Here is a 14,405-nt window from a genome sequence, read left to right as displayed (position 1 = left end):
GGACAGGGGGGCCTGGTGTGGTGCCTGGGGTCCCAAAGAGTTGGACACAACTTAGCAACTGAACAACAACATAGCTGGTTCACTTTGCTGTATAGCCGAAACAACACAACATTGTAAAGCAGTTATACTCCAATAGTAAAACAAGAAAAGAAAAACTGAGCCTTCCACCTGAAAGTTACACACAATCATTATTTTCCTTATGTCTTCAAAGACTTCTCACATGTTCCCAGATTCTCAGTAATCACATCTCCAACTTTGTCATCTCTTGCATGGCTCATCCAGGGTCATCCACAGTCTGGGAAGCTACTTGAGGTGGGTCCTGCTCTGAGACCCATGACTGGGTCACCAGCCATTGCCCCCTCCTATTTAGCTCCTATTTAGTGCCCCTCTTGGGCACCACTGAGCCACCAACCTCACCAGGCCCTCTGCCTCTGCCCAGCACTGTCGCTGCTAGTCGACATCACTATTGCCATCACCCCAAGGGTCTACACTGCACACTGTTGCTGGAGCCATTGAGATGCTCCAAGTAGCTCCATGTGCTCTGGAGTCATCCATACACCAGAGCCTGCCATGCCTTGCTTGACCCTGAGTCACGTGGTATGCAAGCGGGCCTGCTTATCAAATCAAGACACTTAATTAAATAGCTTGTTCCATTTAAACCTAGTGTCCCCCTCTTCCCAGAGTGCACTTGAGTCCACTGAAGACTGGCTTAGGGTCAAATATAAAAGAAATAAACTATCCCACCACTCCACAGGCTAGATTATTGAGCTAATCTTATCTCCCTGGTTTCCTGTTCCCTTAGAATGAGCCTTTCCCAAGAAGTCCTTAGTTCTTCCCAGAGGATACATCCCACTCATCCTGCAGGCATGCCCAAATTTTTCAGTTGTGCGTACAACTAGGGGCCAACTGAACCACAGAATAGATATCAAAATTTAATTGCAAATAAGAATTACATTTTTTTTGGAGTTTTGCCAATATCAAAACGGAAAGATAAAAACCAAACTATCACAGATTGTTACTGTCTCATAGAATCTTTTACTTAACTAGACTTTAACATTTTTCCATAACCTATCCACCTTAGTGACATTGTAGTAAACAGCAAAAAGAAGTGTGATATTGTAAGCATCCTCTAAGGGTACCATTTGTTGCTCTATATAGTGCCTTATATATTTTTTTGAAATTTTTTTACCCTATGAGTTTTACCATTCATCATAGTTTCCACATTCCTTTAGTTAAACCGGAAGTTTATGGTTAAATTGCAACCCACCTTGTAGTGGGTCGAGTTGTGTTCCTCAAAAAGATATATTCAGGACCTCCCTGGTGGTTCAGTGGTTGAGAATCTGCTTTGCAATGCAGAGAATGCAAGTTCGATCCCTGGTCAAGAAATTAAGATCCCACATGCCATGGGAAACTAAGCCTGTGTCCTGCAACAAAGCCTGGGCCAGTGCAGCCAACATTTTTTAAAAAAAGATATATTCAAGCCTTTGGTCAATAAAATATGGACAAAAGTGATGTGTGTCACACCCTGGCAGAAACTTTAAGAACTAAGCAGAGTTTCATCATTGATCCTATGTATAAAATAAGTAACTACTGAGAACCTGCTGCTACTCAGTGGTGACCCAAATGGGAAGAAAAAATAGGGGAATATATGTATATGTATAGCTGATCCACTTTGTTGTACAGCACAACCCTGTAAAGCAATTATACTCCAATAAAAATTAATTGAAAAAAAGAACTGAGCATAGTTTGCCATATTTCTTCCTCCTCTTTCTGTGTTGGTCCACCCGAATCCTGGAGTAAAAACAATGCAGAGCAGAATTTCCACAGAGCACAATAAACTTCATGGCAGATAGACAGGGAAACAGTGGAAAACTGACGGACTTTATTTTGGGGGGCTCCAAAATCACTGCAGATGGTGATTGCAGCCATGAAATTAAAAGACACTTGCCACTTGGAAGAAAAGCTATAACCAACCTAGACAGCATATTAAAAAGCAGAGACATCACTTTGCCAACAAAACCTGTGTAGTCAAAGCTATGATTTTTCCAGTAGTCATGTATGGATGTGAGAGTTGGACTATTAAGAAAGCTGAGGGCTGAAGAATTGATGCATTTGAACTGTGGTGTTGGAGAAGACTCTTGAGGGTCCCTTGGACTGCAAGGAGATCCAACAAGTCCATCCTAAAGGAAATCAGTCCTGAATATTCCACTGGAAGGACTGATTTTGAAGCTGAAACTCCAATACTTTGGCCACCTGATATGAAGAACTAACTCATTGGAAAAGACCCTGATGCTGGGAAAGATTGAAGGCAGGAGGAGAAGAGAATGACAGAAGATGAGATGGTTGGATGGCATCACCAACTCAATGGACATGAATTTGAGTGAACTCCGGGAGTTGGTGATGGACGGGGAGGCCTGGTGCGCTGCAGGCCATGGGGCCGCAAAGAGTTGGACACAAAAGAACAAGTGAACTGAACAATAAACGTGGAGCAGGGATGAAAACAAAACTTTTGTTGTAGGCCCCTGATTTTCTGAAGTTCTTTTGTTATTTCAGCATAATCTGTCTTGATAGATGTATTTTATATTTTTGCCTTCCTACTCTTTCTAATCTTCCAGAGCTCCTTTTAACCTAATGATAAAAGAGCCAACTTGCTTAGCCTGGCATACAAAATTCACCCAACCCTAACCACTCTTCCTCTTTAGATTTTTTTGTTTGTTTGTTTTTTTGCTTTGAGTTATAAGGAGAAAGATGGCAATTAATCACATTCAGCAGATGATATTTAGCAAAATACTTTGCATATTTGCAACTGTCTTACTTTTTAATTACTTCTGTCTGTCAAGCCTCTGCTTAAGACATAGTAAAGGGTGTGACTAAGCCCATGGGTGTGCTGGGCCAGGGGAAGATGGCTACAGCAACTTCTGCAAGTATCCATAGTCAGGAATTGACCCCACATCTGAGACATTAGAAAAACCAATTCAACCTCTCTCAGCACAGTCATCTCATTTCTAAAACAGGCATTTAATATCTACTGGACTATTACGAAGATAAAATGTAAAACAGAATGTTTAGTGTTAGTCACTCAGTCATATCTGATTCTTTGGGACCCTATAGACTGTAGCCTATCAGGCTCCTCTGTCCATGGAATTCTCAAGGCAAGAATACTGGAGTGAGCAGCCAGTCTCTTCTCCAGGGGAATCTTCCCAACCCAGGGATCGTACCTGGATCTTCTGCACTGCAGGTGGGTTCTTTATCATCTGAACCACCAGGGAAGCCGTAGGAAAATAGAAAATAGTGATGGAATAAGTAAAGAAAAACTATATTCTCTAATTCAATAAAAAAAATACAAAGGTGAGAAAGAAAAATTAACTGAATGAGTTGACAACCAAGACAGAACTAAGAGATCTGAAATGGTTCGGTGTCAGGATATGATGGTAGTGCAGAGGAATGGAGGAAATTCCATAGAAAGAGGTCAGAGACTAAGCCAGAATTGAGAAATGAGTGTGGCTCTCAGAAGTAAGGCCCATAAAGAAATACATTTTAAAAAGTCTGAAAAATACATGGGATGCTATGGACTGAATGATGTCCCCCCCATATTCATATGTTGAAGCCCTAAACCCCAATGTGACTGGATTTGGAGAAAGAGCCTTAACAGGTTATTTCAACTAAGGTGAAATGAAGTCAAAGGGTGGGACCCTAATCCAACAGGTCCAGCACCCTCATAAAACATGGAAGGGGTCACAGGGGTGTTTGAGAGCAGAAAAAAGAAGATAAAGTGAGGACACAATGAGAAGACAGCCGTCTACAAGGTAAGGAGAAAAGCATCGGGAGAAACCAGCCAGGCAGCACCTTGGTCTTGGACTTCCAGCCTCCAGGACGTAAAGAAGGCTGAGCACCAAGGAACTGATGCTTTAGAATTGTGGTGCTGGGAAAGACTCATGAGAGTCCCTTGGACGGCAAGGAGATCAAACCAGTCCATCCTAAAGGAAATCAACCGTGAACATTCATTGGAAGGACTGTTGTTGAAGTGCCAATGCTTTGGCCACCTGATGTGAAGCGCCAACTCATTGGAAAAGACCCTGATGCTGGGAAAGATTGAAGGTAAAAGGAGAAGGGGGTGACAGAAGATGAAATGGTTAGATAGCATCACCAAGTCAATGGACATGCATTTGAGCCAACTCCAAGAGATAGTGGAGGCAGAGGAGCCTGATAAGCTGCAGTCCATGGGATCACAAAGAGTCAGACACGACTTAGCAACTGAACAATGACAAAGCTTCCCAGCGTGTGTACTTTGTTATGGTGACCCTAGAAAAGTAGCACAGGGCATCAGCAAGCAGCAGGTCCTACAGACTAGGCCTCAGCCGATATAATCGTCGATACTGTTGTCACTACATCTTCCCTTCAACCAGACTCACTTCCTACCTGGGACTTTCCACTCTGTGAAATAAAATTCCTAATTTATGGGACGACAAGAAAAATTTAAACATAAACACTTCTTCTCTGCCCTTTGTTCTCCTCTCTCCCTCACTGTGCACTGTGTATCTGATTATACATGGACCAGCCCTCCCCCATCAGCAGGATTACCTGCTCAACCATAAAGAGCGATGTTCTCTTAGCATCAATACAACAACTTCTTTAAAAAATCACATTCCTTCTTGATCTTGTGCAGGGTCACATGAACCACCATGAAGACACTCAGATCTGGAGTAGGTAAACTGTCAGTAATAATGTCATCTGATCAATCTATAAGTCTGTTTGTGCTTCTGTTTAAAGTGGGTAACCAACAAGCACCTATTGTATCACACAGGGGACTCTGCTCAGTATTCTGTAATAACCTAAATGGGAAAAGAATTTGAAAAAGAGTAGATACATGTGTAAACATAACTAAATCACTTTGCTGTATACCTGAATATAACACAGCATTGTTAATAAATTATATTCCAATATAAAATAAATTTTTAAAAATATTATGTCATTTGATGTACAGCCCTCTCTCTCAAAAAACTTATATAACCGTGCTTTGACTTCTAATGGATGGAACAAGTCTCAGCTTGCTGAGCTGTTCTTCCTGGGCTATAATCCTCAAATCTGGCTCTATTGAAATTTTCCTGTTTTTTTCTTAGGTCCGCTGATCAATTGTTCATCGACAACTTGTCCAAGGTAACCATCCCCTCTTCTGACAATGAGTGTACTCTTGACTCTTAGGTTCCTAAGACGCAGGAACTATGACATTTCTCTCCTATCACCCAGAGATTTGTGCTGTGTATAACAAAAGGACTTATCTGCTGCTTGAGGACTGGTGAATATGTTCCGTGGTCCTTAACCTGAATCAAAGGTTCTTAACTTCAGGGAGGTTCATGGATGAACTTTAGGAGCTTGGCCACAGCTTTCACTAGGGTAAAAGGGAGTCCTAGAATTAAAAGCTTGAAAAACCACCAACTTTGAAAAAACACTTCAAGGGTCTGACTTTTGTTGGACCCTTCTGACAGAAGCTGATTTTATGTGGGTCAGTTCATATGCAGGAATGTAATAAGCTCCTTTTTATCAAAGTTCTCCCATCACATTTAGATACTGGATAAGTGTCTAAATCCATGCCACAGCTCCATCTGTTAGTGTGGTGTTGGAGTAGGCTTATTGTCCTCAGCTTCATGAGCTGTAAACTATTTTAGAAACAACAGTTTTAGAAACAATTAGTTTGGATATCTGCCCATAAACATTTCCAAAATAAAGTCATACTTAGATACTGTGGATTCAAGGTTAAAAATACACACATTCTCTCTTTTCTCTGTTATCTAATTGTAAGAAATACAATGGGTCTTTTTAATCATTTAGATTAATAAGACCTAGAGCAAAATCCTGTATAACTGACAGTCAAAATTCTCAAGCTTTGCCACCTACTAATTCCTTAGGTACATATTTACATTTGAGAGATAAATCCAGTTTACTCTAACCAAGTTATTTGTTATGTTAACAGATTTCTGTAGGAAATTTTATTAGGATCATTTTGTAAAAACATAAAATATCAATTTTAGTATTAGAAAAAATACTTTTCTTGGTCAGATCTTTTCCCCACAGCCCTCCAGCTGAAATTTTCCCTATGTTCTCAATGAATTGATGTAATTACCTGAAACCAATCTCATGAAGACATGTCAGACAAATGGGGAATGTTGTTATAAGAAGTTAACACTTTAGGTCCCAGAGAAAATTTTCTTTAGCCTTTCCAGGTAAAATCTTCGGTAAAGCTTGTCCTTCAGTAATGCTTGTCCTATGTACCCTGTAGGGCTTCCCAGGTGGCGCTAGTGGTAAAGAACCTGCCTGCCAATGAACTAAGAGACATGGTTCCTTCCCTGGGTTGGAAAGATCCCCTGGAGGAGGGAATGGCCACCCACTCTGGTATCCTTGCCTGGAGAGATATCCCGTGGACAGAGGAGCCTGGAGGGCTACAGTCCATGGGGTCGCAAGAGTTGGACACGACTGAAGTGACTTAGCTCACACACATGTACCCTGGAAGAGTCCCACCACACCTGAGGTCCTCAGAGCCTTTGAAGAAACGGTGCCCATGTCTCCCACACTTCTCAGACCCAGATGTGTGCAGAGGCAGAGGAGAACCAGACTTTAACACAGCCCACCCCTTTGATCCTTCTCTGAGGAGACTGCTCACACCCCAGACCTTGGCTAAGGAAAAACATCCCATTGTCTGAGGCAAAAGGACATCACGTCATTTCATCCTGCGCCTGGCAAGGCAGTTTGAAACAAGCGATCCTGATTGCAGAGACATTGAGACAGTTCCCAGCTGCACAGTGACTTGTTTGCAGTTCCTAGGCAACTTGCCCAGTTTCCTCTGCTCCCAAATTTTCCCAACTGCAAAACTGAGATAATTCTTATTACCTTTCTCTTGCAGTGATCTGAAAAATAAATAGGGCCAATGTTTCTAAAGTGACTAAAGACAATTGTCTGAGGGCGTATTTGCCTAGAATTACAGGTGGGGGTTTTTCTTTCTTTTTGATAATGTTGTTTGGCTTTTGTGCCAATTTTGGCATAAACGTAGTAAAATTTAAAGCTGCTTTAAACTCTGACCTACCTAATGTTAATGGAACGTTCACATTATGCCAAGCACTGTGCTAGGCACATGGAGAAAACACAGAGACATGTTCCCACCCTCAGGGACCTCGCAGCTCATGGAGAAGGAAGTGTTAGAGCCTAGATATTGAGTAGCGTCAGTCAGCAAGGTAGCTGGGTTGGAATCCTGCTCCACATTCTACGAGCTAGAGACCCAGGAAAAGTCATTCAGCTTCACCAAGCTCCCGTCTCGTGTAAAGCATAATCACTAACATTTGAGGGTCTATTGGGTGGCAGGAGGTATTTACCTACTTAGGATGTAGAACAGCCGTCTGAGATGGACACTATTATCATGTGCTTATCTGTATCCACATCTTATAGATAAGGATTCTGAATCATAGAGACTTTATGTGACTCATCCCAGGTCATACACAAACCCACGTGGTGTGGCCTCAAACGTGCAGACTTTCCCACCAAACCACACTATCATCGAATGGACGTGATGGTCACTTCATGTAGACTGGGCAGGATCAACTGAGACGGATGCATAAAGAACTGTTAACCAATGTCTGACACATAACAAATGTTCAATAAATGTAGAAGTTGCAGTGGAAGAGATGAAACACATATGGAAGTAATGGAAATGGTAAGTCTATTTCATGGGAAAGCTCCCTCTTACAGATCAATCATTATACAGGGGTTTATGGTAGGGAGTTCTGTTGCGGAAAGAAAGGTTTATGAACTGCAACATTTCTGGATCAACATATAAGTGACCCATACTATGAAGGAATAGTGCTTCATATATATGTAAATTTCTGTAGGTCATCTTTTGAAAAGGTTAAAGTACCTGCAATATCCTGCTGTTACTAAATTCAGACGCATTCGTGAGAACAGTTTTTGCACAGGAGAGGTAAAAAATGCATCTGCTACGACTATTCTTTCCCCTTCTTTAACCCCCACCCCCCCTCCAATTTCCTTTAGGAAGAAACCACAGCATGGAGTCTCTTTTCAGTCTCTTTTAAAGTTAAAAAACTCCCCAAAAGAGATCCTGCTTGTAAAACCTTTTAGAGTTGTTTGAAAAAGAGAAAGGGGAAAAAAAAAGCGCATAAGGAGCCAAGTGCTTATATTCTGGCCAAGTTATGAGCCTCTGAGAACAAGAGCTTGAGGGGAGGACAGTTAACCCCATTCTCTCGGGCAGAGTGAGCTCCTTCCCGCGGGTCTGCACTGCCTGTGACGCTCAGCGCACCCTCGCCCTCCTCGGGAGAGGCTGGACCGCCGGAGAACTGCGGGAATCTGCAACAAAAAAAAGCGATGACAGTCTGAAATACGTCCCAGTGCCAACCTCCGAATTCGTCTGTCACCTCAGACCCTGACGAGTTGACAGAGCCGCAGAATTTCAACTCCAATAGACCTGAATGTGTTTCTGGGCAAAGAAGCAGAGCTAAACAAGGAGAGAGATTTAAAGAATATTGGGCATTTGTCAAACTTATTTCCAGGCTGTGTACAAAGACAGGATTCAGCTGCAATTTTCTGCCAAGGCTCTGGGTCCAGCCACCTACCTGAAGGTAAATTTTAAGAAGTTTACTGTATTGGCTTAATTGTATTTGTTAACCTAGTTTGCATGATCAGATAGACAGGTCTAATATTTTTGCCTAATACAAAGCCACTTGTTAACAACAACAATGAAAAAAAAATCCTTTTGCATGATTTACAGAAAAACTACTTACTAGGGAATTTTAACACTAGAAGTCGTGTTTCCTTTCCTTCCCCATGGTTAAAGAGCAAATACTAATAAATGATGCTTAGAAATGTAAAAATATTGTTGGCCAGACTAGCATTCAGATCTTGGTGAAGTCTGAAATCCTGAAATGTGTTTTGCAGAAATACTTGACTAACTGTATTAAATAAATCAAAAGAAAAGTGGTTGTTAAAAATAAACTTTCAAATCAAAGTTATTTGGGTGTTTTCCCTGTTTAAATTATCTGAAGTTATTCAATCATCACCACTTTCCCAGTCTTTTACCTAATAGTAATGTAGAAATGGAACATTTTGCTTCTCCAAAAACAAGAAAATTTCTATAGTATTATATTCATCTTTGATCGCTTCTTTAGTTATTGTGAATATTTTTTTTCCTGATTCCCTTTTAGAGTTTTCTGACTCATTGTCCCTTGTCTCCTTTCATTATTTTTTTAGGATGCATACTCACATACACAAAATTCCTAATTCCTAATAATGTTTTATTTAGGAAGAGATAAAAGGGGAAGGGAATCAAAGAGCTAAAAAATTATCATAACTCCTATATTGTGAGTTACCTTCATTTCTGACTCTATCTTCTAAAATAAAACAATAATGCAAGCCATGCTTCCTCGTTCCTCCTGGGAATTAGAGGTCGCCCTGCAGGAGAAAGCCGTGCTTTCAACTGCAGATCAACGCTGTTGATCTATAACCAAGAGGTCTTGCGGAGAGTGTATCCCTTTCCAACTGCCATTAATCTGCAAAGAGGTTAAATATGTCACCTTGGCATTATATCCGAGCTCCCCTCTGGCCCAGGGCCTAAGTACGCTGAATAGAAATGTTCACTTGGTCCAACTCAGCAGAAATCCTTTTTTTTTATTCTCCCCTTTCTCATGGATATCAATCTTTTTCAGTTCACAGCTTATTCAGCTCAGCCCTGATGGTTATGACTATCATTCACCATGACTATTTAAAAAAAAGGACACCTCTTTCAGGAAATATTTAAGTTTATATTTCTGTCCATTCAGTGAGAGCCAGCAAAGCACAGCAGTCTGTTTCATCTACTGACCATCCAGTGCTGCTTTCCACATTTTGGAAAAGAATATATATATGTTATTAATGAATCTTGTTTATTTTCTTTCAGGGAATTTTTGTACAGCCATTTAGCAATTCAAGTCCTGGGCTTTCTTTTCCAGATCCTTTGGTGTTTAATCCCCAATAGACACTCAGGCACAGTTTTACTTATCAACTAAGTAAAAATAATAAATAGTGATGACAGAAATGAAATGAATAGTGATGTGTCTAGACAGTTTCAAACATTTTTCATTTCATTTCCTCTCAACTGCTTGTTATTTTTATTCAGTTGATCTGTAATATAAAACATTGCTATCTTATTTAAATTTAGCACAAGGTCCAGAATGTGTTGGGAATCTTTTTCCCCCAAGAATATAAGTGACTAATTTTCAGACTCCACATATCATTTTGGAACAACCTCTAGTGAAGGAGAAGGAAGCCCCCAAAATTCAGAGGAACTTCCCCTGTAGGCCTGGATGTCCAATTAGGCTAGGGACTGGTTCACACAAGGCCCACAGAGCATCTTCTCCCAAGGGCTGTGCTTGCAATGGTGGTACCACCTGAGGCTAGCCTGATTTTTATCTTGGGCATTAGAAGATGGTCAGAAGTCTGGGGAATAGAGTGTGTGGTATGGTCTAGACTGATTGTAGGGAGATGGTGTAGTAAAGTGAGTAAGATCGTGGGCTCTTTCAACATACAGATCTGGTTTACATCTGGCCTTTACCAGGTCTGTGAAAATAACTGATCCTCAGTGCCCTCATTTGTGGAAATCGGGATCTTAAAATTAGTTACTGCCTTAGCGATCTGTTGTGAGAATTGAGAGGAAGTTAGCTATGCCTGATACATTTGAATCAATCTATCGATCATAGCTAATATGAATGGAACTCTGTAGAAAGGGAATTGACTCTAGGTTTTCCCTCAGGGTTTCTTCCTTGTAGTTACACACTTGCTGTAAAATAAAATGTCAATGCCGGGTCTATGCCTAGAAGAGTAGGTAGATCATGGGTTTCAGTGTCTTACACGCCTGAGTTTAAATCCTGACTTCTGCCTCTTACAAGCTATGTGAGCTTGTGGAGTCACGTCACACCTTCTGGACTGAATTTACCCATCTATTAAGCAAATAGTGATATTAATGCCTACACTAGGGTGGTTGTAGAATTTAAATGTGTTTTTTTAATGTCAGGTACCGCACCTGGCAGAATACTAGACACACAGTGAAGAAGTTTTTAATTCATTTTTATTGAAACATAGTTGCTTTGCAATGTTGTGTTAGCCTCTCCCGCATAGCAAAAGAAATCAACCGTGTGCATACATATATCCCCTCCTTTCAGATTTTCCTTCTATTCAGGTCACCGCAGTGTGCTAAGTAGAGTTCCCTGTGCTATATAGTATGTCCCCATCAATTGTCTGCTTTATACGTAATATCAATATTGTATATGGTTCAACCTCAATCTAGTGAGGAAGGGTTTGATTACACACTTGGAATAATTTTTCTTGCAGTAAAATTGGGGGTCAAGAAAGAAATATTCTTTGAATTATCTTTTGATTCAAAGAAATGGGAAAATAAATAAATCTGACCCCTAGTGAATTCCCTTGTGTGTGTGTGGGTGGGTGGGGGGCGAAGCTCAGCCTAAAGTATTACTGCTTTACCAATTAGCTGCTTCCTAATGGCCAAGTCAAGTGAAACCAAAGTGAGCTTTCTGTTTCAGATTGCTGTTAAGAGGGGTGAGACGAAATGGGGCTTTGTGTTCAAATCTGTTTTATTGGCTACTTGGACAGGAGAGAAGGCCCCAACATTTCTCCTTTCTTATCTTTTCTAAAGGCAAGAATAGGAGTTTTGACTTGCTCTTGGGGTTTGTTTTTTTTTTTTCTTTCTCTCTCTAACTGAAATTCACACGCCAGGGTTTGGGTTTTGTTTTTTGTTTTTGTAAACCTCTCCCCTATGTTCCTAGGACCGAAATGTCAGCTGCTTTTTCTGGCTACATGCAGCAGGAGCCTCCTGTCGTCATAGCAATGAAAGCGTATAGAGAGACTCGAGTTTCACAACCCTCTCTGTGAAATCACTCTTAGTCGGCTTTAAAAAGCCTTCTTTAGAAATGGAGCCTCCCGTCCTGGCTTCTTTCCTTCCTATTATGCAACCAACTTATGTACACCAGTGGCAGTAGCCAAACATTTCCTTTAAAGAGTCAATGAATGGATGTAAAGACAATGAACAAGAAAGTTACTAAATGGTGACCATTTTACTGTGGAGTGCAGGGAACAACCACCGGGAAGGCCAAGGAGGAAAAAAAAAGCAAGGACCTCACTTTCTAGCACAGGCTGCACATCCCACAATAGAGCCATTTTCCGAGTTCCCACTACCTCCTCCCAGCTTCACCATGAGCTTATCCACATGGTTATCAATCAAGGGGATACAGGGGCAGGTTTCCTGGAATCCTGGCACTCAGACTCTCTAGATTTTTATCATCTCCACTCTTCACCTCATCCTCCCATATATAAAAGAAAGATAATAGTGGTCATAAATTTGTCATGGGAATTGAATGAGCTACAGTGTGTAAGACTCTTATTACAGATTCTGACCAGTGGTAAAGGTTGGCTGTGAAGCTCACCAAGCCTCCGTTTCCCCTGCATCTTAAATGGGAATAACAGCTAACATAGATTTTTGTAGGGTTCACTGAAACAATGGATGGAAGTGCTCAAGAAGTCTTAGCTCTTTTAATACTCTTCTCATTAGGTCTAACTCTGATAAGAATGACCTTTTTGAACCTTGAATCTCCCAGTAAGTAAACTATAATGAAAACAGGCCTCAGAATTGTCACTGTGTAAACATGAACCCTTGAGTATCTTAAAGGAATAAAAGGGAATAATTGAGGATTTTTACATTTATAAAGAGTAAACAAAAATTCTTCTCATCTTAATTAATGCTAGGGCAAAAGGTATCAAAGCATCTTATCTTTCATTAGAATGCTTTTTTTTTTTTTTTTCAGTTTCTGGCAGACCAGTGGTTAGCTTCTACCACAGAGGGCACTGGTTTGATCCCTGGTCAGGGAACTAAGATCCTGCTTGCCACATGGTGCAGCCAAAAAAGAAAAAGAAAATTCCATTTTAGTTTCCTCAGTGTTGAAATATTACTTATTTCTTCAGGTCATGAAACAAATAATATTTTTATCTTATGTCTCAAATGGCTAATATGATGGCATCACCAAATCAATGAGCGTGAGTTTGAGCAAACTCCAGGAGACAGTGAAGGACAGTGAAGGAAGCCTGGTGTACTGTAGTCCATGGGGTCACAAAGAGTTGGACACAGCTGAACGAATGAACAACAATTCTGTGTGAAATGCCTGGAATACTACAGGTGCAAACAGAAGGGTTGTGTTCTTGTAGCACTTACTATGTAGTTAGGCAAACAGCTATTAATCAAATCATCACGGTAATAAAAAGTGGAAAAATATATATTTTTGTTAAGAACATATGTGTGTGTGTGTGTAATTGAATCACTTTACTGTATAGCAGAAATTAACACAAAATTGTAAATCAACTAGATTTTGATAATTTTTTTTAAAAAGTACCTTTGCCCAAACATAAACTGGCCTCAAACAAAAAGTCATCTTCGTTTTTCTAATGAAAAGATCCTCAGGCAAAGTCTTTGGCCAGCCTAAGTGCACAGATGGATAATATATTGTAATGTATACTTAGGACACTTACTCCATTGTTACAAATACACTAAGTCTCATACCATTTTAAACATTTTATGCTTCTAAAAATACTTTTTCCCATTCTCCTATTTCCTGAAACGACATTGTTAAAACTCTCTCTCTGTGCATCTTTAGATCATTGTGTTCACCGGATCCACTCTGTAATTATCTAATAGAGAACAGTGCATCATCCATCTTCCGCAAGTCACTTCTCAGAAATCTGCTGATGCTGCAGATTTGAGCCCCAGGCATAAATTCTCATCCTCCGGTTATGATCTCTACATTTAATTACCTACTATATGACTTTTTTCCAGTGCTCTTTAAAAGGCTTATTTAAAACCACCTGAGTCTATTAAGTGTGGTTTTCTAAAACTGTGTGATTCCAATGCTTGCAAAAATGAAGTCATGCCTCAGGAATAATTACCAAATCTGCTTTAAATATCTTCATCTCTATTTTTCTTGTCCAGGTGACCTTCTTAAGATCAAAAATAAGCCTTGCTTTAGATCATTTCAGGCTGTTTGCCTGAAATGGTACTCTGTTGTTGAAAATGAAATAACTGAGACCATGACCTTTCATGTAGGAGACATCAGAAGGACTAGAATATAAGGCAAATCCCTCTTTCCTATGGCTTGATCTGGGGTGGGGGGAGTTTGCATTATATGGAACATGAATTGTGTATAATTATATGCTGATTGATAAGTGTTAAGAAGGCAAAGCACCTTTGCTCTAAGAATGTATATAAGGAACCTGACCTCCACTCAAGGTCAGTGATGGCTTCCCTTGATCCAAGGCTAAACAAAGATTAATTCTATGAGAACTGTGTGTGCTGGGCAGTGGTGGTTGGG

General features: G+C 40.4%; 1 protein-coding gene across 1 annotated transcript in view; it reads left to right on the top strand.

The window, feature by feature from the left end:
* The first annotated feature begins 8,238 nt into the window (after positions 1-8,238).
* Positions 8,239-14,405, top strand: part of SPARCL1 (SPARC like 1) — a 51,398-nt gene continuing 45,231 nt past the window's right edge. Inside the window, exon 1 of the mRNA XM_068974856.1 lies at positions 8,239-8,621. The gene's annotated coding sequence lies outside the window, so the exon portion shown is untranslated. The remainder of the gene's footprint in view (positions 8,622-14,405) is intronic.

The sequence above is a fragment of the Capricornis sumatraensis genome, chromosome 7 (assembly GCF_032405125.1).
Source record: "Capricornis sumatraensis isolate serow.1 chromosome 7, serow.2, whole genome shotgun sequence".
Taxonomy (NCBI): domain Eukaryota; kingdom Metazoa; phylum Chordata; class Mammalia; order Artiodactyla; family Bovidae; genus Capricornis; species Capricornis sumatraensis.
This window is presented reverse-complemented; position numbering and strand designations above follow the sequence as displayed.